The 26,178-nt window shown below is 38.8% G+C and overlaps 1 protein-coding gene across 1 annotated transcript in view; it reads left to right on the forward strand.

Annotated features, from left to right (window-relative positions):
* The window catches only part of KCNH8 (potassium voltage-gated channel subfamily H member 8), a 449,367-nt gene that overhangs the window by 157,194 nt on the left and 265,995 nt on the right, over positions 1 to 26,178 (forward strand). The window lies entirely within an intron of this gene.

Raw genomic sequence — 26,178 nt, forward strand, 5'->3', positions numbered from 1 at the left:
TAGTTCTTACTTCAGTTTATTAGATTGATTTAGCATTATTTGCCTCAACTCTGTATCTTGCTTGAACTATTAGTTTTTTCCTTTGGCTGGTCCATATTTTCATGTTTCCTAGTATGGCTCATTATCTTGAACTGTCTAGGCATCTGACTTTCTTTATTAGTTTATTCTGGAGCTTGTTTTCACTCTTTTGCCTAGGATTTTCTTGTTGATTGCCTTTGTTCTGTAACCTTTGATGTTCAATTCAGCTTATTCTTGGCCTCTAAGTTTAGGTTCTATTTAGTTTATCAGAGTTTTTCTCCTCCTGTTTTTCTGTTTCTTGTCCTGCCTCTATGTAGCCTTTTTGTTTGAGAGTCTCTTTAGATGTGGTCAACCACGGTCGGGTTTTCCCAGTCCAGAGAGGTCCAGACCTCAGGAGGAGGGTAAAGAGTTTCCTTGAGAATGAGACACTCCTGTGAGGCCTCAAGACTCAGTGCTTTTCCTATGCTGTCCAGCAGGTGGCTCTTGCCAACCCTCTGATCCCCCACCAGTGTGGGGTTATGGAGCCTTTAGTTTTCCTGGTAACCCTGACCCTGTCGGGGGTATGGCTGACTGAAGCTGGTTTCTGAATTCCAGCCTCTGGGGTCTGAGTTTCCCAAAGGAGAGCTGCCACTGGAGCTGGGCCATACCCCACTTTTCTTGGGGAAGTTGTGGTCTTTAGTGAATTTTCTCCCCCTCTAGACTTATTACTTTGTCTCTTAGGGCTCTCTTAACTCTGCTCTTGCCTGGGCCCAAATTGCAAGTTTTTGAGGCTTTCTGTAATGGGCTACTTAGACTAGTTACTTAAAAAAAAGAGGAAAAGATTAAAACAAAAGAAAAGAAGTGTCCATTAAAGACAATTTAAAGAAAAGCTCTTTAATTCAGTCCTTGCAGTTCTGATGGCTACTGAAATGCAAAAAGACAAGGATTTGGAGAGCAATTGAGGAACAATCAAGAAGCCAGAAAAATCAGCTTTTCAGAGAAGGGCCATGGCCCCCTGGGTTTGCATATGTGACTGATTCTGTTTGAGCCCAGCTCTTCTCCATTTTTGGTTCAGCCCCCAATTCCAAAAGTATCTGTTTTTATTTTATTTATTTATTTATTTATTTATTTATTTATTTATTTTTGCTGTTTTTGCTAGCCCTATCTCCTCTCCACCAGGCTGAGTGCTCCCAGATTCTCTGGTGTGTGGTCTCAGTATATCTATGGTTGGAGTTTTGTTCAGTAGTCTGAGTTTGTTAATTAGTGCTGCAACTGCAGTTCTCCCTCCTGGTTGCCAGCACTGATGGCCCCTCCTTCCTCAGGACTGTGCCTGTCAGGGAGGGGCACAGGACTCCTGGCTTGAGAACGTAAAGATTTCGCTGATCTCAGCTGCTCCACATGCTCTTGAGTGTTGTATGACATGTGTCCAACCTCAGATTCCTTTGCCCATTCCACACAGCTCCTGGCTATCTCAACATGATGTTTTGAAGATGTCTTCTGTAGGTTTCTGATTTTGCTATCTGTGCCAGTTTGAATGTATTGTGTCCCCCAAACTCCATTATCTTTGATGTAGTCTTGTCGGGCAGACGTTTTGGTGCTGATTAGATTTGCTTGGAATGTGCCCCACCCAGCTGTGGGTGATGACTCTGATGAGATATTCCCATGGAGGCATGGCCCCACCCATTCAGGGTGGGCCTTGATCAGTGGAGCCATATAAATGAGCTGACTCAAAGAGAAGGAACTCAGCTGTGAGTGATGTTTTGAAGAGGAGCAAGCTTGCTAGAGAGGAACATCCTGGGAGAAAGCCATTTTGAAACCAGAACTTAGAGCAGATGCCAGCCACATGCCTTCCCAGCTAACAGAGGTTTTCTGGATGCCATTGGCCATCCTCCAGTGAAGGTACCCGATTACTGACGTGTTACCTTGGACACTTTATGGACTTAAGACTGTAACTATGTAGCCAAGTAAACCCCCTTTTTATAAAAGCCAATCCATCTCTGGTGTTTTGCATTCCACAGCATTAGCAAACTAGAACACTATCTTACTTACTTTAATTTTGTGAAAGGTTTGGGATATTTAAAAAACCAAAACTCCACTGCTGCTGCTGTCTTTTAGTGTAATATTTTATTCAATCTCTTCAGATAATGTAAATCTCTTTGGGCACATTAGTCCAGTCTCTGAGAGTCTCCTTCTCCTTCTGCTTTTCTCCCCAAATTGCCTTTTGCATGGTTGAGGTGCAAGGGCTTTATCTGAACTTAGGCCATAGTGCAGGAAGAATCCCTCTGACCTCTTGCCTGCCCACTGATTCATGTCTGGTCCATCTGTCTGCTGCTCCCCTTGGTGACATTCATAGCTGAGTGTTATGGCTGGTGGTGCTCCCTGAATGCATCGCCTTCCCTTCTTTCTTGTAGTCACTGCAGATACCTCCTAATTTTTGCCTTGTCGTTAATTATGCCACTGGTCTAAGTATTAATTATTTATTACTTGCCCTTCTCATTCCTTCCCTGAGGGAGGTAACAGCTGTTTCATATGAGCAGATGCCATCCGCCCCAAACAGAAGCAATGGAAGTCTCTGAGTAAATAAACTCAGGCACCCCTTTCTGTTGTCACATTTCCTCAAAAGTAGGTGTTCACCCCATGTGGGTACATCAGTGGCCTGGCAAGCAGTTTTCCTCAAAAGTCTAAAATAGAGAAGTAGATAGATCTCTTTTGCCTTCAACAAATCTATCCACCACAGCTTCTCCCTGCTTTGAGTCTGTGAAGCCTCAGAGGGGGAGATTATCTCTGGCATCCCCTGTTCTTTCTCCTTTTTTTTTTCTTAATTCTCACAATCCCTGAAGCCAGGAAACATGAAGCTTATGATGACTTATTTGCCTTCTTACTGACTCCAGTTACTTGATTAGATTTTAATGTTGGACAGTTGTATCTTTCTTAAATCATGGAAGACGTCCATGATCTGATGGAACAGTCTCAGCTTCTATATGCTTATTTTTCAAGCCCATTTTCTTACTACATATGTCTAGTATTGGCCTTTTCCTGCCCTTGGAGAGGAACGTAAGGATTTGATCTCCAGAAAGAGAAAGGTTACAAGAAAACAAAGATTTAGGGATGAAATTAAATGTTGTAGTTAATATTTTAAAAATATTATCCTGGTTACATTTACAGTAAATAGATTAGGAGTAAAGTCACTTGCCTAAGATCATAAACTAGTAAGTAAAGAAACCAGGATGGACCAATATCTTCTGACTCCAAAGTGCTTGCTCTTAAGCTACTAGTTCTTAGTGGAGCTGGTGCCATTTCTTAGGGCCATTTTGCAAATCTCTGAGAGTGCTTTGTTTGACTCAGCATTTAGAAAGCTGTTATTGCCATTTAATAGGTAGGCTTTAGGAGATGCTAAATACCCTGTAATGTATGAGACAGCCCTACTAATGAAAATTGTCCAACATCTGGCATGACTTTGTAATGCCCCATCAGACTTGCAAGGAGTTAAAACACCATTTTCTAATTACGTGAGCATAGAGTTTAGCTTCATAAACACAAAGTGTCTTCTTGAAGGCTTTAATTTCCCAGAATGAAGCCACAGTATAAGTGAGGGAAGATTGAATGTTGTCTTATTGAGAACTTTACCAAGAGTTCACCATTTAAGAAAATGCTATTACTGACTCACAGTACTTGTCACTGATGCAGCACATCTGTATGGGTTCTGCATTTGTAGCTGTTGCATGCACAGTGATTTTCCGTGTTGGTCCAATTATCCGACTGCTTTATTATATCTTCTACTATAATCAGTCATATCTGAGCATTATATGTTGACATGTCTCTTGTTTTATTATAGATGACTTTACTTTTATTTTCCATTACATTGCTATTAATAATATATAGTATGTTTTACTGAAAATATTGTGTTTACATGGGCATGTTTTATTATTATAATTTTCAGTCAAAAGAGTAGAAGAAAATACAAGGTTATAAAAATGTAATCTTGAGTCTGAAAGGGTTAAGGTAACTCTCTTAACTAATTCTCACAAACATTGCTCATTACCTTTATACCTTCAAGGTTTGCCATTTCTATATACCTTCTAAAATACTGCTAATTTAATGTTTTGCTTTAAATTGACTCACTTCTCTTTTACTTAAATAAATTGCTAGAAAAAGAAAAAAAAATAACTATACTAAATGGAAAACCAAGATCACCAGCCACAAATAGAAGTGATCATAAATAAATACACATTGAAAGCAAACAATGTTTTTAAATTTTTAAAAACAAAAATGGTGACAATATATACCATGAAATCTAAGTAATAGTAAATCAAATTGATCGTTTTGTGTCAAGCCTTATATTTATGTTATTTTATTTAATTTTCTTAAAAACCATTCAGAGTAAATATGAATTGTCTCACATTTACAGAGGAGGATTTAAACACAGGTCTATGTGTTGTGTTCAGACAGTGCCCAACTTAACCTTGCTCTAGCAGTTCTCTCTTATTCAGCAACCCTTCTTTGTTCATTTTCCCTTGTCATTTTACCTACTGATGCATTTCACATTTTTTTTAATCTCTATTTAATTTTCTTATACATGATTAAATGCCTAGAAAAGCCAGCCTGGATCTTTCTTTCTCTCTTTCTCTTTTTCTCTCTTTCTCCCTCCCTCCCTTCCTTCCTTCCTTCCTTCCTTCCTTCCTTCCTTTATTCAGTTAGATTGTCAGCTTTCTGTGACATGGATTTTGAAATCCTGTATCTAGCAGAGAAAACAGTGTATTTACAATTTCCTTTTTTTCTTTTTTTAAGGGAACATGCCTCTTAAGTGGGGGATCCTTTGTTTACTCAGCTGCTAAAGGTATATTCAAATGCAAATTGGAAGCTGAAAACAAAATGTTCAATAAATCATAAGTGATGTGGGGAGGTGCAAAGGGGCTGCAACCAGGAAGCTGAAGAGGCATCTTTTGGGTTGGGATGGATGGGAACAGAAAAGAGAGATTGAGAGGGCAAGGAAGGGGGGGGTGAAAGAGAAGAAGAAAATGGAGACAGGAATGGAGAGACATCTATCTTAACTTCCTCATTTCCCCCAAATATCTAAAGTTGGATTTGATGTGCTCGTTACATATTTTTGTTTCAAATACACATCATGACCAATACAAACATATTAAAATGTGAGATATTTAGGTGTACCTCCTAAAATAATCTTTATATGATCAGTAGTATACATACCACCCTTTGGACAGCACACTGTCTTTACTCTAGTATATCCATGACTTGTCTGAATCCCTATATTCACACTCAGTCTTATGATGTCAGCTCATGATAAAAGAGAAGAGGGAAACAGATGTCCTCATGACCTCTCTCTTTTAATTGAAGTGTTCATAGTAGGAAATTGTAATAAACATTTCTTTCCTTTTAACACAAAGTTTATATTTAAGATACTTTTAGTGAGTTCTACAACACCCAGTTATTTACTATCACTCTGCTGAAGATTTTTAGAATATTTGATTATGCTGGTGAGATATTTTAGAATTGGAGCTCAATATAAGCAAAAGGTGAAGCCTTGGGGATATAGAATGCCAGTTTATCCTCAAAATTAAAATTTTAATTGTGTGGCTTATGCGACTTTTCCATTTGACTATTCAGTAGTGAGCTTTAAGAATTGTGCATGGAGAAAATGCTTTTTAAACAAAAGCATACGTCTATATTAGAGTCATATGGACACGAGAGCTCACAATATGGCATCACTTGTAGTCACTGTAGAATGTCACAACATCTAGAGAATAATGTGGAGGGCAGGTCAGGAATCCATTTCAATAAGAGTTAAAGAAGCCAGGTTTCTGAGTGCAGAAAAGATAAAAGGAACTTTACTCTAAAGTTGACTGAGACCTGGAGAGAAAAACAAGGTTGTTTTCCACCCTATCCTTCCCATGGTTTCAGAGTCTGGGCCATGAGAAATGCTATAAACAAACAGTGCAATAATTTTCTTTAGGCTCACGTCAGGCTGCTGAGAGCACAAGGTGTCAAAGAATCAACACAATGGCACCAGGGGCGTTGGCTGTGTGAGGAGGTTCCAGTGGCAATGCTGGAGGAGGAACGGCCACTGAGAACATGACGGTGAGCCTCAAGGACAATGCAGAACTTAGAGCCTTGCATCACTGGAAGCCAGGAGGACTGTGGCAACATTTCCTCTGGATTTTTAGAAGTATCTATGAAGATCCCTATGGGGACTTGGTTTCCTGAAAACCTAGTGAAGATGAGACCTTGGGAAAAGGCTGGCAGAGTGGAGGAAGAGCAGCCTGGTTTACTTAGTGTTCCAGTTATTGATTGCTGTGTAACAAACTAGCTCAGAATGTAGTGGCATAAAACAAAAACTATTTTATTATATTTGGTAATTTGGAGCTATTATGTTCTCCAGAAAAAGCCGTTCTTTTAATCCACTCCTGTGGGTGCAGACCTATTGTAGGTGGGATCTTTTGAGATTATTTCAACCTCATTCAGGGTGGGTCTTAATCCTCTTACTGGAGTCCTTTATAAGAGGATAAAATACATACAGAGGAAGAGATGAAATTAAGAGAAGCTCATGGAAAAATCCCCAGAGAAGCTGAGAGACAAGGATACACCCACAGAAGCTGAGAGAGGAACATATTGAAGCCAGAAGCTGAAGCAACAAAACCTGGGAGAGAAGGACCAGCAGACATTGCCATGGGCCTTGCTATTTGACAGAGGAGTCCAAGCCTGATGGTAACCAGTCTTCAGAGAAGGGTGTCATCCTGTTAATGCATTAATCGTGACATTTTGATGGCTTAGAACCCTAAATTATAAGCTAATCAGTCATCTTTGTTAAAAGCCAGCCTACTTCTGTTATATTGGATTTTGTCAGCTTTAGCAAGCCAAAGCATTATATTATTATATATTACAATTTTGTGGGTCAGGAATTTGGGCAGGGCTTGGTTGGATGAGTCTTCTTCCATGCAGAGTTGGTGGAAAGTGGTTGTTTAGTCATGTTCGGATGGGGGATGTGCTGGTTTGAAAGGTCTAAACTGGTCTCACTCATATGTCTGGCAGCTGGGAAGGCTGGGATCAGCTGAGATGTTGGCCAAAGGGCCTACCTGTGGCCTCTTTAGTGTGGAGGTCTCAAGGTAGTCAAGTGTTCTGTGAACCGGGCAGATGCTGCAAGCCTGTTAATGACCTAACTTTGGAAGTCACCTAGCATCAGTCCTGCATATCATATTGGTTGGAAGAGTCACAAGTCCATCCAGATTCACAGGAAGGGGACATAATAGTCTTGATAGGAGTAGTAGTGGCAAAAAATGTACAGCCATGTTTTAAAACCTTCACAGCTAGATTGGTAATAACACATTTGTTGAATGTGATGTGCTTGTGTGTGTGTGTGCATATGCACATGTGTTTGGAAAAAAGACAAGAGAATTTAACTCTGCTGCTCATAAAATTTGTAGTTTGCCTAAAGTCTGCAGGGTCACCAAAGGTACCATGCTTTCTAAAATAAATGTATTAGAGAATTATGGGTCAGATTTTCTTTCTACTCTCTGTTGCTTTCTCCATTCTGAAAGCATGCGTTATCCTTCATGTTTTGTCTGAAGATTTTATGATGAATTTCTGTCTCTTCATCTTTGATAAGACATCAATATTTTATATTTCTCTCCTCCGTCTTTCACATTCATGAGGTGAATCTTGGAAATACACATACACAGTAAACAACTTCAAAGTAATGGTATTAGGAAAGCAAAGGGCTCAGGGCTCAGAAAGAGCCAAGCTGAAGAACACATGCAGCCTGCATGAGGTGACTGATTTGCTGTGTGCTTTCTCTCTTGTGTTCATACTTGTAAATGTAGGCAGATTTCCTGGTCTACTTCTTATATCTGCACAGCCCACTCTAAGGAAAGCCTGTTCTTCCATGGTTAAGGCTGTGTTGTTCAATCAATGAGCTGGGGTTTACGTCACCCTATTTGTTGAAGTGCTCTGTGCTGACCCATGTTATCCAGCCAGGATGATCAGAACAAAGTGACACCGAAGCATGATCAGACCACAGTGCACTAACCAGGAACTGCTTAGCTCTGTTTGTCCCATGGGGATTTAATGTACATTGTTACTGCCTAACAGATGCCTCCATATAGCAACTTCTTCAGTCAGCCTTAGCACCTTCCTGACTTACCACAGACAGCTTCTTTAGAAAGTAACTGCTGGCATTTACTGAATGCTCAACTCAGGCCAAGTTCAGTGCTCAGCTCTTTGCCTATGTTGCTACTTGATTTACTCCTCACATCAACCCTTTGAGGTATAGCCTATGAATACCCCATTTCACAGTTGAGGAAACTGATTCACAAAGTAGAGATGCTACGATTTGCATCCAGGAATTTTGATGGCTAACCCCTGTACTCAACTATAACGTCTTGCTCAAAGGCCTGGCAAACCTAGGGTTCTTCGGTGCCAAAGCCCAGGGCATTAACTCCCTGCACCCCCATCTACTAGAGTGGATGGATGGGCTTCCCTAGACATTACATATACCCCTAAGGGATAACTGGCAAACTACCAAGGAAAGAATTCTTTAGGTTGCTCCTGATTGCACCCATGGCTATTCATTGTCATTATGAACCAGAAATGAAATATAACCACACACAATGTGTGAGAATTTTTGGAGCTAAAGAAATTCCCTTTGAAATAAGAGAAGCTCGTTATTTTAAAGGTCCTCTCTCCCCATGCTGAGAAAAAAATGATATTAAAATTTGAGGATCAAGCCCTGATAAAGGTCTTCCCATTACGTTTTCTGTGCCTAGGCCAAGGAAAGGCTATGTAAAGAGAGCATTATTTAGAATCAGAAAGGCTTGGGGTACAATCTCAGTCTTTACCACTCACTGAGTACTCTTAAGTTATTTTGCTTTCCTGAGTCTCAGCGTCATCTTCTCTAAAATAGAGATAGCAATACTATCCTCATGGATATCTGAGGCCCAATTGAGATATCCATTGTTCAGTACACATTATCAGGACCAAATACATCTTTTGTAGGGCCCATTGCAAAATGGAAATGCAGTCCTCCTTGTTAAAAAAAACCATAAAAAAATTCAAGGCAGAACATTGAAACAAGTGTGGGTTCTTCTGAGCAAGGAGCCCTGTGGGACTGCCAGTCACGTGCCCGTAAAGACAGACCTGCACCTTATAGCCAGTTAATTAGTATGTCCTTCTCTCTTCCCCTATTTCCCCTCCCAGAACCTGTCCACTCCCCAGTCTTGCTCCCTAAAATCCTTTCTCCTTGCTGCCTCCAAATTGATTTTCCTGTACGGCAAATTGGATCACCTATTCTTCTATTAAAAAGCCTTCACTGGCTTCTCATTGCCTTTCAGGTAATACAAACTCTTCAGTCTGGCGTATAAAGCCACACATGAGCTATCCCAGGTTTACATCCACCTCTTTAAACTCGTCCTTTCTTGGCTTCCACCTTTCTCTCCCCTCATTCCTCCCCATTCCCACTCCAGCATACCCCTGCTTCAGTGTGACTAATTATTTGTAGGTTTTTGTTGTGTGACTGTTTCATGCTCTGTCTTCCCTGAGCCTTTGATGCTCTCCCTGCTGGGAATACAACTCTCCACCCCCATCTGATGATTTTAAGCTAATAAAATCGTCAGGACTCAGTTCAAATCTAGCTCAGATGATGCCTTCACCAAATATGAGCTTCTGTTTCACACCATATTTTCCATTCTTTATTGTAGGGACCAGCATGTGTTATACCACTTTCTCTTTGCACATTTACCTCTCTCATGAGATGGTGATTGGTTGAGGGTGGCACTGGTGCACATTAATCTTGGTGTCTCCAGTGCCTAGAACCAGCCCTGGGTGTATAACAAACACGTACCAAATATTTATTACTGAATGGGTGAATGAAGAACAATGTTGTGAGATTTCAATTGAAGCCATGTACTGCCCTTTCTAATAACCTAGAGGCATGTTGTGAGACTATCTCCTACACTTCCCTCTATATTCATTTGCTTTTCTGTTTCAACATCATGGTTACCTCTCCTTATAAGGTTTCTCAGATCTGTGACCTCATCTTTCCCTTTTCTTTCTGTTTCTGGACATTGGTTCAATTGCTAGGATATTCTTTTTTTTTTTCTTTTTTCTTTCTTTTTTTCTTTTTAAATAACCACTTTCTATTCTCTATCTTGAACCAGTAGGGTTAGTGGCCTTTTTTGAGCCTTCTGCTGGGCTGATAGACCTAAGTCTGTATGAGAAGTGACCAGGTTGTCCTGAGGCATCTTAATTCAGGAATGCAAGGGTCGGGATCATCTGCTGACATCCCTCTGCTCAGCTTTGGTCCCTCCCATCACAACTTTTTCTGGGAGGCTGGGCCCATGCAAGCACAAAGCAGGTAAACAAATAAGGCTGCTAAGGGAGGTGAGTGCTTCCCAGAGCACACAGGCAAGGAAAAGCAAGGAGGAAGCAGCTGGAGAGGCAGACCCCAGAGAATGCAGATGATGCCAGCAACTGTGCAGGCCACTCAACAATTCTTGTGCTTGTTGTGGCAGAGAATGGGGCCACTTTGAACCTGAAACAAAGAAGCATTTTGCTGTACCTAGAAGTTCTGGCATATGAGAATTTTTCAAAGCTGAAAGCGCTCACTAAGTAGTAGTCCGATTGTTGGCCTTTAGCAACTTGGCAGGATGTTCAAATGAATTTGGATTTCAAATGCATATTTGAGAACAGAAATGTAAAAAAAAATCTTAGGGTAGATAGCACTTTTTACCAGTTCCGTACAGACCTTTATATGTGAAGACTTGAGTTCAAGTCCTGGTTCGGTCACCAACATGCTGCATGTTACCTTAGCCAATTATTTAACCTTCAATATCTAATCTTACCTGCAAAGGGCAAACAGAGATATTTACCTCTTAAAGCTGTTAAGAAGATCAGATGAAGAAAGTAACCATAGAAAATATAAAGAACCATATAGATACTGGTTGTAATGATTCTTTGAGTCAAGACTTGTATCTAATAGGCAAAACAAAACAAAACAAAACAAAACAAAAAACTTCTGTTACTTATGAACTGTATGATTTGGGGCAATTTACTTCAACTTCCTGAGCCTCTGCTTTCTCATCTGTATATTGATAATAATATTAATAGCATCTGCTTCACGGTCTTATTAGAAGGCTTAAATGAGATATTGCTTATCAAGTGCTTTGCACAGTTTCTAGCATCTGGTGGGTGCTCTAAACTGTCAGCTATCACTATTATAACCAACACATTATTATTGTAAAGTTTGAATTTTTTTTAGAATAATTAATTTCATTCACTGAATGCAAATTTTAGAGCACATCCTGTGTTTAAGCTAGGCACAATGTTTTGCACACTGGAGAGTGCAAGAACAAGGAAGGCATTGGACTTGCCCTCCTATATCTTGAAGAAAGACTTAGATCAAATAACCACAAAAGCCTGTTACAAGTGATTTCAAGCAAACAACAGGCAACTATGGGAAGGAATTATAGGGGACCTGACCAAATCTGGGATTCAAGGAAGGCTTCATCAAGGAAATGTTATGTGAGTTGAATTTTGAAGGATGAGTAGAAATTGACTAAATGGAGAAGAGAATACAAGCATTCTAGGTAAAGAGAGCCACATGTAGAGATTCTTGAAGAGAAAGAAGACCATATGAGATCAGAGAGACAGTGTAACTGGAGAGACGGCAGCAAGGTATCAAATGTGAGTGGGAAGGCAGCAGGCATCAGACCATGGGGGCTTTGTAGATGTACTTTGGCTACCGGAAGTTAACTAAGTGCAGTCAATGTGTTTTAAGCAGGTAAGCCACATGGGTCAACATGCCGTTTAGTGAAGATCATTTTGGCTGCTATGTGAGGCAGGTAATCTACAAAAAGTGAGGATGGTAGCTCAGACACATGCTATTCAGAGTGTGATCTGAAGTCTGGTGGCATCAGTATCAACTGGAAACCTGTGAGAAATGCAAATTTAGGGAGCCACTGCATACCTACTCAGTCAAATCTCTGGGTGTGGGGACCAGCAGTTGTGTTTTCATAGGCTCTCCAGGTGATTCTGTGCACTCTGAAATTTGAGAGGTCTTGGCTTACTCTAGGATGTGGTCAACAAAAATGGAGGAATGAGTGGATTTAAAATAGATTTCAGGGGTCCAGCTAATGGGAATTGACAGGAGTCGGGTTATCTCTTTGGTTTGGAGGATGAGAAAGAGGGAGGTCTCGTGAATAATTCTGAAAATGGACATCTATAATAACAACCTGGATTTCTATGCCTTGTTGGGGGTGAGGGTTTATGTATTTTGAGATGAGAGGAAAGTTTAGGCTGGGCTATGGATTTGGGTTTTATGTGTTTTTTTTTTTTATTTTTAATATTTACTAATCCATAGAGCATCTACTGTTGATAAAATCTAAGACACATCATCATTATAAATGACTTTGAATGAAAAAAATATCTTATGACTCAGAATGTCTCTAGCAATTGGCAGTATAACCAAGCCATAACTGGAGAACTGATTTCCTGTATGATAAGAAGAGCTGTTTTTCTTGATCTTTACTTTCCCAGAATCCCTCAATTCTGAGTCCACTAAATTATCTTTTGAAATATCATGTTCTATTAAAAAAAAAAGATGCACTCTGTTTTAAAAATACAGTAGGAGTGAAATAGCAAAAGAAATCTTGTTAACAATGCCACTAGGAAAAAATACTATTAAAAGAGAAAACGGTAAATTTAGATTGTGTTCTGAGGATAAAAGTAATCTTAATGGCCTAAGGTTGTTTTATTGTGTATAATGTCGATTTCCTCTCCATGCTTTCAAAGAGATTTCCAGATTAAAAGTTTCTCACATTTTTTAGCTTCTAGTTGGTTCATACTGTCTTTGTATAGACTTCTTGGTCACAATTTCCATTTAACTCTTTTAGATTTCTGATGTGCATGTAAGTTGCTTTGTGATGCAGTTCAGAAAACTCCTATTCAATGTTGTAATCTCCAATTTAACTTCTGCTCGTTGAACTGGAAGTGAAAATATTTTCATAGATCCCTCTAGGTCATTGATGGGTAGACCTATTTTGCTTTTCAGGTAAAGGATGAGTATATTCTCATTATCAAAGAGGAAAGGAAATGACTAGGTTTTATTTAGGGAAATAAGATTGTCTGCTTAGATAATCTTCCATTATAACTCACCACTATGACATTAATAATCTAGGTTCCACCAAAGTATCTTTCTGGTTTTTGAACTAATGAAGAGTGCTTCTGAAATATTTTGGTGCTATTGAGTCTGGTCAAAACTCCTTAAAAGCCAAGAATTTAATTCTTAATGTACATTAATCTGTAGGCTTCTATATCAAGGGTTGGAAAACTATGGCTCATGGATCATTTCTGGCAGGATGCCTGTTTCTGTAAATGAAGTCTTACTGAAACACAGTCATGCTTATTTGTTTACATACTGTCTATTACCACTTTTCCCCCACAATGGCAGAGTGGAGTAGTTGAGACAGAGACTGGATGAATGGCAAAGCAAAAATATTTACTAGCTGACCCTCAACAGAAAAAGTTTTCTTCTCTCTCAAGATGATCATACCAAATCTGTGAGGTTGAGTATCCAATTGGATCCCTCCTGGTTTAGAAGAAATCTGAATTGTCATGTTTTAATTACTTGGATAGGCTCAAATTTTTTTTTTCTTTTGGAGAAAGATGTCTATAATCATATGGAAGCTGTTGAGAAAATATTTTCCTCAAAGCAATGACTGTTTTTAGTTCAAGCATCTGAAGAGTAACACAAAGATAAGCTTCTCTATGCCCAAACATGAGTAAACTGGATACAGCAATGCTAACCTGGGCACCAGGGATTGGCCTTCCGTGTAGGGAGATGTCAGCTCTATTTTAGGGGAGAAGTAGTACGCTGAGGAAGGCATCTAACTGCTTTGCTTTACATGCTTGCCAAGTTGTGACTCAGGGCAATCTGGTGCAACGTTCGTGAGGCTTCATTAAGAGTCGAGTTTGCACAAGGGGAAGAAATGTTCAGTATGTTTGTTGTCTGCATGTTCTTGGAAAGTGCTAAATTGACACCTAAAACTGTAATCATATATTTATACACTGGGGAACTGTCATGAGATCCTTAACCATTTCTTTACAATTCCTATTTCCTTGTTTCCAAATTCACATCTCAAAATTTCTGCTTTCTCCCATGAAACATATTTCTCATCTCTTACTTTATTTGCCATGCATCTTATACACAGAGTTTAATTCATATCCCAATTGCTTAAAAGGGATGTGATTAATGTTGAAATTGTTGTATCTCCTACTTGGATCAATGATATCAATTATATATACAAGTATAATTTTTACTTTAAGGTATCAAAAGTAGATTGCTCACTCATATGAAATTAATACTTCAATATTTTTTAATATTAATATTTGGAGGAATTCCCTGGGTTCTAGTAGAAAGCCCATAAAAAGAGTTCTAGTCCCAACTCTTCTAACAGTTAACATTTTGACCTTAGACAATTTACTTAACCACTCTGAATTCAGGATTTTCATCTTTAAAGTAAAACATTCCATGTCATCATCTCTGTTCTGGTTTGCTAATGTTGCTGTTTTGGAAAACACCAGGAATGGATTGACATTTTTTTTTTAATCTTCATTTTATTGAGATATATTCACATACCATGCAGTCATACAAACAAATCGTAGATTCGGTTGTTTACAGTACCATTACATAGTTGTACATTCATCACCAAAATCAATCCCTGACACCTTCATTACCACACACACAAAAATAACAAGAATAACAAAGTGAAAAAGAGCAATTAAAGTAAAAAAGAATACTGGGTGCCTTTGTTTGTTTGTTTTTTTCCTTCCCCCATTTTTCTGCTCATCCATCCATAAACTAGACAAAGGGAAGTGTGGTCCTTATGGCTTTCCCAATCACATTGTCACCCCTCATAAGCTACATTTTTATACAATTGTCTTCAAGATTCATGGGTTCTGGGTTGTAGTTTGATAGTTTCAGGTATCTACTGCCAGTTACCCCAATTCATTAGAACCTAAAAAGAGTTGTCTATATTGTGCCTAAGAGTGCCCACCAGAGTGACCTCTTGGCTCCTTTTGGAATCTCTCTGCCACTGAAGCTTATTTCATTTCCTTGCATTTCCCCCTTTTGGTCAAGAAGATGTTCTCCATCCCATGATGCCTGGTCTACATTCCTCCCCGGGAGTCATATTCCACGTTTCCAGGGAGATTCACTCCCCTGAGTGTCTGATTCCACATGGTGGGGGGTGGGGGCAGTGATTTCACCTTTCAAGTTGGCTTAGCTAGAGAGAGAGGGCCACATCTGAGCAACAAAGAGGCATTCGGGAGGAGGCTCTTAGGCACAATTATAGGGAGGCCTAGCCTCTCCTTTGCAGCAAGTCTTCCCAAGGGCAAGTCCTGTGGTAGAGGGCTCAACCCATCAAACCACCAGTCCCCTGTGTCTGTGAGCACATTAGCAACCATTGAGGTGGGGAAGCCCAATACCCCTGCATTCTCCACCAGCTCCTCAAGGGGGCTCTGCATATTTTTTTCCTTGTTTTTTTTTTTAACTTTTTTTTTTTAAATCAACTGTATGAAAAATTAAAAAAATTTAAAGAAACATACAGTAAAAGAACATTTCAAACAGACCATAACAAGGGAGTAATAAAAAGACAACTAACCTAAGGTTAGTTACTAACATAGTTACTTTACTTCCAACATGTTCCTACTCTAACCCAAGAAAGTAACCTAATACAGCAACATTTCTGTGAACTTGTTCCTACTATACTCATCAGAAATTAACAGACCATAGTCATTCCTGGGCTTTCCCAGAACATTAAATTTACCCATGATAGCTTATCTGTTCTTATTGGATTATTGTTCCCCCTTCCTTAATTGCTCTCTATTGCTAGTTCCCCTACATTCTACATTATAAACCATTTGTTTTACATTTTTCAAAGTTCACATTAGTGGTAGCATATAATATTTCTCTTTTTGTGCCTGGCTTATTTCACTCAGCATTATGTCTTCAAGGTTCATCCATGTTGTCATATGTTTCACGACATCGTTCCTTCTTACTGCCGTGTAGTATTCCATCATGTGTATATACCACAATTTCTTTATCCACTCATCTGTTGAAGGACATTTGGGTTGTCTCCATCTCTTGGCAATTGTGAATAATGCTGCTATGAACATTGGCGTGCAGATATCTGTTCGTGTCACTGCTTTCCGACCTTCCGGGTATATACCGAGAAGTGCAATCGCTGGATCGAAGGGTAACTCTGTATCTAGTTTTCTAAGGAACTGCCAGACTGACTTCCAGAGTGGCTGAACCGTTATACAGTCCCACCAACAATGAATAAGAGTTCCAATTTCTCCACATCCCCTCCAGCATTTGTAGTTTCCTGTTTGTTTAATGGCAGCCATTCTAACCGGTGTTAGATGGTATCTCATTGTGGTCTTAATTTGCATCTGTCTAATAGCTAGTGAAGCTGAACATTTTTTCATGTGTTTCTTGGCCATTTGTATTTCCTCTTCAGAGAACTGTGGATTGACTTTTATGAAGGGGGTTTATTTGATTATAAAGTTATAGCCTTAAGGCCATAAAATGTCCAAGGTAAGGCATCAACAAGAGAGTACCTTTGCTGAAGGATGGCCAATGGCATCTGGAAAACCTCTGCTAGCTCGGAAGGCACATGGCTAGCTGGTGTCTTCTTCCTTTGCTCCCAAGTTGTGTTTCAAAATGGCTTTCTCCCAGGATGTTTCTCTCTAGGCATCTGGTTGGTGGTATTCTCTTAGTTTCTCCCAGGCAAACTATGGAGTAGTAAAAGTCTAGTTTCAATGGCCATCTTCAAAATGTCTCTCTTGGCTTTCACTATGAGCTCCTTCGGTCAGAGCACTTATTGGGCTCCAGTGATTAATTCAGACCTATGCTGAATGGGCGGGGCCACACCTCCATGGAAATAACCTAATCAAAGGTATTACCCACAGTTTGGTGGGTCACATCTCCATGGAAACACCTTAATCCAAAGATTCCAACCTAATCAACACTAATACATCTGCCCCCACAAGATTGCATCAAAGAACATGGCATTTTGGGGAACATAATACATTGAAACCAGCACAGTCTCTGAAATATTTTATGCCTCCAGCGGTCTGAGGTGACTTTGTATGTTTCAACTTAATATTCAATTGGATATTCAAGAGAATGCTGAATTATCCATTTCCTAAAGTGATATATGTTTCTTACCTTTAAAAAAGTCATTAAATGTCTCATCCATATATAAAAGACATACCATCACCTAGCTTTAACAAATGTTAATATTTAACCATTTGTGCCTAATCATTTTTATTGTTAAAGAATTAAAATGTTACATATTCAGGTAAAGACTTTACTTCATATAAAGAGTCGAAAAATATAAAATACCATTACATATACTGGCCCCTACAAAGCTCATAGCCATGAGAAATAGCTGTATGTTCAGTATGCAGATGCAGTGCATACAGGTATAAAAATCGTATCTGAGGATACACAGCAAGTAAATAGAGACTGCAGAACTTGACTTAATATGCCATGTCATATAAGTCCTGCATTCTTTCCACTACATCTCAACTACCCTTTTCTAAATATACCTTTTTGTAACTGTGGCTTTTTTTAAGCAACATAAATTGATTCTAGCTTTCTTAAGAAAATATAATGGTTTATTGAAAACATATGGTGTGTTCTGGTTTGCTAAGGCTGCCATTAGGCAAAATATTAGAAATGGATTGACTTTTATAAAGGGGATTTATCAAGATACAAATTTACAATTCTAAGGCTGTAAGTGTCCAAACTAAGGCATCAATAAGAGGATATCTTTACTGAAGAAAAGTCAATGGTGTCCAGAACACCTCTGTCAGCTGGGAAGCCACATGGCTAGTGTCTGCTGGTCCTTCACTCCTGGATTCTGGTTTCATTATGGCTTTCTCCAAAATGTCTTTGGGCTTCTATCTCTCTTAGCATCTCTTTCTCAGCTCCTGTGCATCCTTGCTTCTTCTCTCAGGACATTTCTCTCTAAGTGTCTGGGGGTCCTGTCTTCGCTTCTCTGAAGTAAACTGTGGGCTTCATCTCTTAGCTTAACATCTTTCTGTCTGTATCTCCCAAGTGTCTGGGTCTGTGTTGGCCCCTGAGCTCTCTTAAGGACTCCAGTAAACTAATCAAGACACACCTTGAATGGGTGGGGTCACACTTCCATGGAAATAACCTAATCAAAAGGCCACCTACATTTGGGTGTGTCACATTTCTACTGAAACACCTAAGCAAAAGATCCCACCCGTAATAAGTCTGCACCCACAAGATTGCATTAAAAGAACATGACTTTTGTGGGGGACATAATAGATTCAAAGCAGCACATGGTGTAACTTATAGACCCAAAGTAAATGAACAGTCAGGCTTTGAAAAAGTCAGGAACCAGTAGAGTTCTGTGGAGTCTAGGTAGCAGGAATCACAAGAGAGATTTTTCTGACCTTCATTGTTGGAATCAATCTGCTCCCTCCATTTTTTACAGAGTCCCTCTCTTCTAGATCGAAGTTACCTGAAGAGAAAGACTGGTCTAGCCTGGATGATTTGCCCACCCGTCCAGTGCATGTTAGTAAAAATACTAGGTTTGATAGTTCTAGAAAGGCTGCATGAAGAGAGGAGGTATGGTTTAATAGAATATGAAGGTGCAATGACAAGAGAAAGGGAACATGGAAGCTATTCTGGGGAAAAAAAGATATTGTCTGCTATAATAATTATGTTGACTATGAGAATGTACCACTCAGATATCTGATTATAGAAAAGTAATTGGCTGATGGTCCCAGCTGCTGTGCCCTGAAACCCTTCATTATGTTGGCATAGAGAACAAGCTTTCCACAGGTTTCTCCTGAGCAAGGTAGTAATGGTAAGGTAGTCCTCCTATTCCTGAGAGTCATGCAAGTCCTCTGAAAGGTGACTTGGCTTGATGATTCCCTCACAGCCTTTCTGAACTTCCTTAGAATTGACAATGTAGTCCAAGATGCTTCCCTCCAGTTTTCTTCCTTTCCTTTCTCCTCCACTTGAGGTCAGATCTGCATCACACGTCTTCTCATCATTTGCTTCTCAGGGGAACTGGAATAACACACCGATAGTCCATCAATATTCAACAGCAACTTTAAGTAACACTTTTCATGACTATATCCTCACAGATGTCACACTGCAGTTGCCCTTCTTCTCACACTCCATATTGCTTAACCCTGCTCTCCTTTTTCAGTTTGCTACAGTGTTTTAAACTTCTAATAAACTATATAATTTCTTATTTACATATTTGTAATTGATTTTCTTTCTCCGCTCTCACTAGAATAAAAGTTCCGCCAGAGCAGAAGATGGAGATCGATTTCTGTTTTGTTTACCAATGTATCCAAGCACCTAGAACAATTTCTGTCACAGTAGGCACAAAAGAAACATTTGTTGAATAAATGAATAATTCGAGGTTTAATTGCTTGCAGTGTAATCTTCAAATACTTTCTTTTGTGTCCTAAAGCTAGTCCCAGAGTCCCAGACCCTCTTAACCATGCCGAGTTCACATAGGTATTATATTTATTGGAAAAACGATTATTATTCCCATTGCTCTGCAAAGGCCATAGTTTTATCCAACTGAAGTCTTATGCAATGAGAGAAAGTTAACCTGATCCTCAGACTTTTGTTTGAAGCAGTTATTTCTCCCTGAACACTGTAAGTTGGAAGGAATCTTAAATTGCTTTTCTTAAAATCAAGTATCAAGAGGATGAGTTTGTTTTAGTGCCTTGTTCTCAGAAAGAAGCACTTGCAAGTAGCAATCATGAAGCCAAACCTGGCAGATCAGACATATTTGTGCTCTTTAACAACTGTCCATCACATGATCTGGCCTTCTTTTCCCCAGAGTATCATTGTAAAGAATACCAGAGAACCATGGCTCAGAAGTTGATTGGGACTCAGTTATCTTTGTCATTTCCGGTCTTAGAAAAAGTGAGTCTCAGAGAATGTCATAATGTGTCTTATGTAGAGCTGCTGCTGTAAAGAGATCACCATTTCTGAAGCTTCCTAGGAGAGCAAGAAGCACATATGTCCTGGGAGGAGGGGTGAGGCATAGGCTTTGTGAATGAGCTTGGAATATGTTGCTGAATACTTTAACAAGTCGGGCAACTACACTTAGAAACTGTAGTCATGAAGCTTGTGTAAGTAAATTGTCTTCGTCTCAATAGGGGGACTGAAAGCAGTACCAAGTGGTGGTTTTCTGATCCTATTGTCTTATAGGACATTCAAGCAAATTTAAGAATTAGTGACATGTGTACATGAATGAAGAATATGTTGCAATACAAAACTGAAGTGCCAGAATCTTGTTACAAAAAAGAGGCCCTACTTTATTCTGGGATTGAGAATACAATTTTAAAAACCATATGTATCATCATACCCTCCAGCATGAGGGGAAAGGAGAATTAAATGGAAATGAGATAATTCCTAAAACATTGTACAGAGAATAGGATCATTCCCAGAATATTATGGTAAATCAAAATTTGAAAATCAGACTTAGATTGTGTTCAAAATCTGGTGAATGACACTTATTAGTTGTGTGATCCTGAAGAAGATAGTACACTTTTCAATTTCCACATTTGTAAAATGTAGTTCAGTTTGGTCAAATGTTGGTCACGTTGGCCAGTGAGAAGTTTAGATATAATACATGCAAAGTATGTAAGACAGTGTCTAGCACATAATAGATGGCTTAGAAAATGGAGACTGTGATTAGGTCCTACTGTGGGCATTATATTTTCAGGACATCTTTATTTTCATTTCTCATTGGCTATACTAAATTGCCCTGGCTCCTCCTATAAAACTGTCCTAACTGAATTTGTGTTTCCTGTATTTGGAAAATTCTTTCAATTGTGATTAGTTGTTATTTATGTTTGTCATCCTCACCAGACTGGTTTTCTTAAAGCAAGTAATAGTTCTACTGGTCAATAAATCCAATAAGTGATTTGTTGACCAAAGATATTGGAACTATTATTAAAGCATATCTTAGAGATATTCTTGGGATTTCAAACTTCCAAATTCCTCTAGTTTCTGATTATTATAGATTTCTGAGAGGTGGCTATACATATTCCTAGGTGGGTAATAAACATATTTTTATTTAAGGAGAAAGGGAACTTGGAGAAAAATGGAAAGGGGAAGGGTATTAAAAACTTGACATATTCAAATCAGTAAAGCATCACCTGATTTGATATTCTCTGTTTTTAAATTTTTTTTTCTTTTTCCCATATTTTTATTTTTCTTTTTTTTTTTTTTTTTTCAGCCTTCTTGACTTAACATAGAACATTTCTCATAGGTTGAAGAGGATAAATGTTAGAACTTACCTTTCAACATGTAAAAACTGATCTCCCCAGAAAAATGACTGCATTACTTTTCTCACCCAATCTTGAACATTTCTTATCCAAAATCTCAAGTGATGTCAGAATCCCATTATACATTCATTATGTTTATTCTAGAAAAGCTGAAAATAAGCATCCGTAGAGGAAAAAAAAGAAAGAAAAATGCAGTACAATCTCATAATCAACCACTGTTAATATTTGGGTGTGTATTCTGCCAGTCTTTTTTTCTACACAAAAACAAATTTAAAGCACACTGTTTTATGAGCACCTCATTTTTCACTAAATATTGAAATGAAAGGTTTCTTTAGTCACTGTCCCAGTTCAGGGAGGGCTCCAGGTTGTTCAGTTCATCTCCCGCCAGCTCCCCACTCTCCACCCGGATGCTACACAAGGTGTCAGGTCCTAGTGTCCTTTGCTTTGATTTACTAATATCCTGGGGCATTTAGAGGAAGGGTGTCTATTCAAGACAAATTCAGTGGGACTGAGCAAAGACTTACAGCATGGATTGGCCTCTGGCAGATGTGCCCACTACCCATAAAGCCTTTGCTTGATACTTCACCAAAGAACCATTACTTTCATCTCTTAGCACGTTGCGAACACCAAGAGAAGTAGGGGAGGCTGCTGTGGAGGCTTGTCACCCATACAACTCTGGGTACTCCAGGAAACTTCCCTCTCCTTTTGAATATGACATTTAATTTAGTTTACTTCTTCAAACTACCCTCTCCGTCCTGTTTCCCTTTCCAGTCCCTTGAAGATAGGCCTATCGTATTGATAAGAAAGAATCTGAAATGTTATGCTAATGATTTGGCCAAGCAATGAAAAGCCACTGGGCATTTTTAATCAGGTGCCTATATTTTTAAACCTTACTGAAAGCAGCATGGGAAGAAGATCAGAGGCAGGGAGAAAAGTTTTGAAAGCAGCTAAGAGACGACTAAGGCCAGAGCAAGACAATAGCAAATGTGATAAAGTGGAGGTGAATTCAGAGCTGTGCGGCAGAGTCAGATGGGATTCCTATCACTGCCCACTCTTTCTGCTACAGATACTGCATCTCATATCGAGCTGCCAGTAGCAGCAGCTTCATTTACTCATCTGCACTCCTTTCCCCACCCCACCCCCTCAATATATATCCCCTGAACGAATTTCTAATACCTGACAACCCTGTCACTACATTGTTAAGTAAGACTGAGACAATGGTTGTAGGGAACAAGACTTATCAAACTTCTAATATGAAATGAAAGGAGAACCTGAAAATGTTTTGATCACATGATTCCAATGCTCTCAAAACTCAGATTATAATATGCTTGTCATAAATTCAAAAAATAAAGATCACACATATTTGTCATTCAAAATCCTTTCAAAATCCTGCTTGATATAAGAAAACTTAGGACATGGAAACTGTCCACATCCCACTTTGTGCTACGGTGTTACGTTGGAGAATAAGACTCACGATGGCAGTTAAAGAGAACGGGACAGCTCTCAGCTCAACTGTCTGTGTATCTGTATTAAGTAATAACCCATGAACCATACTGGAAATCTTATCATTAGTTTCTGATTACTGCTAAATATAATCTTTTTGGGGGTATATGCAAAGCAGATAAGTCCTTTTACAATTGTGAATATTAGCAAGTCAAATTCTCCTACATCCTTATTTCCCAATGAGGAAAAAGAAACTACTAAATAGAGATCATGGAACATTTCACCAGATTTAAGCTCTGCGTAACTGTTCATGCAATTCTTAAAATACGTTTTACCATGTAGGGTATAAATCCTGTTTTATCCCCATTGAGTTTATTTATTTGTGGAAATTAAAGGTGTCATTAACTCAAAGTCTGGCACTGCCTCATCAGTTTTGGCACTCACAGACCCCACATGGTAATTACTGCTGCTATATACAGTAGGAGTTAAAGTCAAAACAAGATTTCTGCCCCCCCCACCCTACTTTTAAGAATCATTCAATCTGTACATTTGTCATGGAGGCACTTGCTGCCTCCCACCTTAACTCTAAGAGAGAATTATTGCCCAGAGCTGCATTGCTCTTGACTAAAAGAGTTGCATGATGGTTGATGTCCTCAGAGCTAAAAGGAGGAGAGCCAGAGCCTGAAGAATATCATCGAATTTTTACAGTGATTCAAGACTGAAGATGTTGCCGGAGAGCCAGGGGGAGGACTTGGCAGAGAGATTTAGGAAAGCATGGAAGGGAAGGCTAAGTGAGCAGACCAAGTGTGAGGGATTTCGCTTTGTACTTGATTGAGAGTTGTTGGGCTCTCTTCTCTCTTTCTGAAAGAGGAAGGGAGTAGTACTTCTAACTTTAAAGGTATCCCAACCCACATTTGTAAGGTAGTTGTTGTGTGTAAATCTGAAGGAGCAATTGAAAGGAAAAAAGAAGGAAAGGAGGGAGGGAGGGGAGGAGGAAGAAGAAAGGAAGATAGGCATAATACTGTTTCCCTAACAAGCTTTTTGTTCTGAGTGCAGTGGGAAAGTAGATATCAGCCTAGTTAAGGTCAAATCATTGCAAGACTTGAATTTAGAGGGACCCATATTAATGAAGTTTCATTGAATTTATAAAATATCAATTATCATATTTCACTTTAACTTAAAAGACAAATCTCACAGTGATATTTTGACTTTCCCAGAACTTGATGCGATATGACAGTTGTGCATCCAGAGCTGATTGACATGTTGAAAAATATTTCCTTGGCTTTCACCTCATTTAGTGCTTTTGCCTCCAAAGTACATTGTTACTTCTGTGGAAAGTCTCTATGGAAAAAATTATGATGCTGGATGGGGTGCATAGATAAAAGAGATTTTCAGGAAAATTAGTAGCCTCTTTTCTGATTTGGTTTTGGTAGGTAATTGACAGAGAGAGAGTTTAAAATGTGAATCAAGAAGCCAGGTATGTACCATTTTCTGTGTTCCCACTTTTACTCTCTTTAGGGTCTAATGAACGGCATGGCCTGATGGCCTTTTTTTTTTGTCTTTACCATGGTTGCTGAATTACCATTCTGGGATGATGGGGATAGCAGTATCTGGTCAGGCTATGTGGCTCATTTATGAGATTTCTCTTTTAATCTGAGACAGTACAGTTGATTTATTTCTTCAACATTTTTTTTTAAATAATATGTTTACTACTGGATTGCAGGATGTGAGGCTATCACACTTGAGGGACTCAAATTCCAGGAGTTAGTTGACTCTTCCATGGTCACATGGCTAGTTAATGTTGGCGCCAAAGGTTAGATCCTAGGCCTTTTGGAACATGGTGGCGGGATATTGAAATTGGATTGCTATGGCCTACAGATCACAGGCACAGAAATTGGAGCAAATGAATGAAAGGAAGCCATGGGTCTGGGTCACAAGAGCAAAGTGGAAGTCATGACTCTGAAGCTACCAGGAGAGTGTTGGGAACAAGTACATATTCCATGCTATACAGTAAGAGTACATCATTTATTGTATGTGAATTCAACTACTTTTCAGAAATGTAACAGCAGTTACTATTATCTATCTATCTATCTATCTATCTATCTATCTATCTATCTATCTATCTATATACACACACCCATACACGCACACACACTCTGACTTTGGAATCAACTCCCATATAAGATGGAAATTCACTGTATTAAAGGGTTTATTTTTCCATCAAAACAAAATTAAGGAAATGTATATGTGAATTGGTTAATAGTTTAGTTTTTAAGCAACAACAACTTTTCCTTCTCTTTCATAGATTTCTGTCCAGGAATGCCTGGTAATAGGGAGTCTATTGCAGAAAGTTTTATATATTTTTAAAACTATGGCTACTAAATATAAGCTTTAAGTAAAACTTTTTGGTTACTGTTTTTGAACTTGAGTCTATTAATGATATTTCTCATGGTTCTTTTGCTCAAAAACTGATTGAATTTGATTATTGCTTTTTAAAACATGTTCTTGAAATATAAGATACATGCTGAAAAATGAACATAGCATAAGTGGAGAGTTTGATGAGTTTTCAAAAACTGAACACTCCCATTGAACCATCATGAAGATTAAGAAACAAAACATGGCCGGCACTTCAGAATCCTTGCACATGTTCCCCCTGCTAGTCACTAGCTCCACCTGGGTAACTACTAACCAGACTTCTAACCACAGAGTAGTTTTTGCCTGCTTTTATACTCTGTGTAAATGAACTCATTTGTGTGTGGCTACTTTTGCTTAACATTATGTTAGTGAGGTTTATCTACTTCATTGTGAGTCATTGTAGCTAGCTCATTCACATTGCTGTATAATATTGCACTGAGTGAATATATTTTTATACTTTCAAATAGTTTTTAAAGTAGATGTACTAATTTGCAACCTGTCAGCAATGTGTTTGTGTTCAAGTGGCTATGCATCCTTCCCCAAACTTGGCATTTTGCACCTTTTCTGTCTTAGCCATTCTGGTAGACGATCACTGATTCTTAAATTGACTAAATAAACCTCTAGTAAGCTTATACCAAAGTCTTTATTCAGGAACCAGGGTGTGCTAGAGTGGGAGGAGGCATTGTCTCATAAAATGAAATGCTTAGACATCAACAATGAGTTCGAAGAAGAAATAGAATTTGAATGACGTAAACAGAAATGTCTCAACACAGACAAGTTTTTTGTTTAATAAAATACTGCCTTATTTTCAGAGAAATCATTTCATTTTGGCATGCAAAGATATGTATATAGGTGAGACATTCATGGAATCTGAAAACTAATGCTTAAAAAAAGATTTTGGGGGGGAGTTTTCTAATAGAAGAGGCAGTAAAAATTTGATTAAGTGTATCACTAATGATTCAT

Source organism: Choloepus didactylus, chromosome 1 (genome assembly GCF_015220235.1).
Source record: "Choloepus didactylus isolate mChoDid1 chromosome 1, mChoDid1.pri, whole genome shotgun sequence".
Taxonomy (NCBI): Eukaryota; Metazoa; Chordata; class Mammalia; order Pilosa; family Megalonychidae; genus Choloepus; species Choloepus didactylus.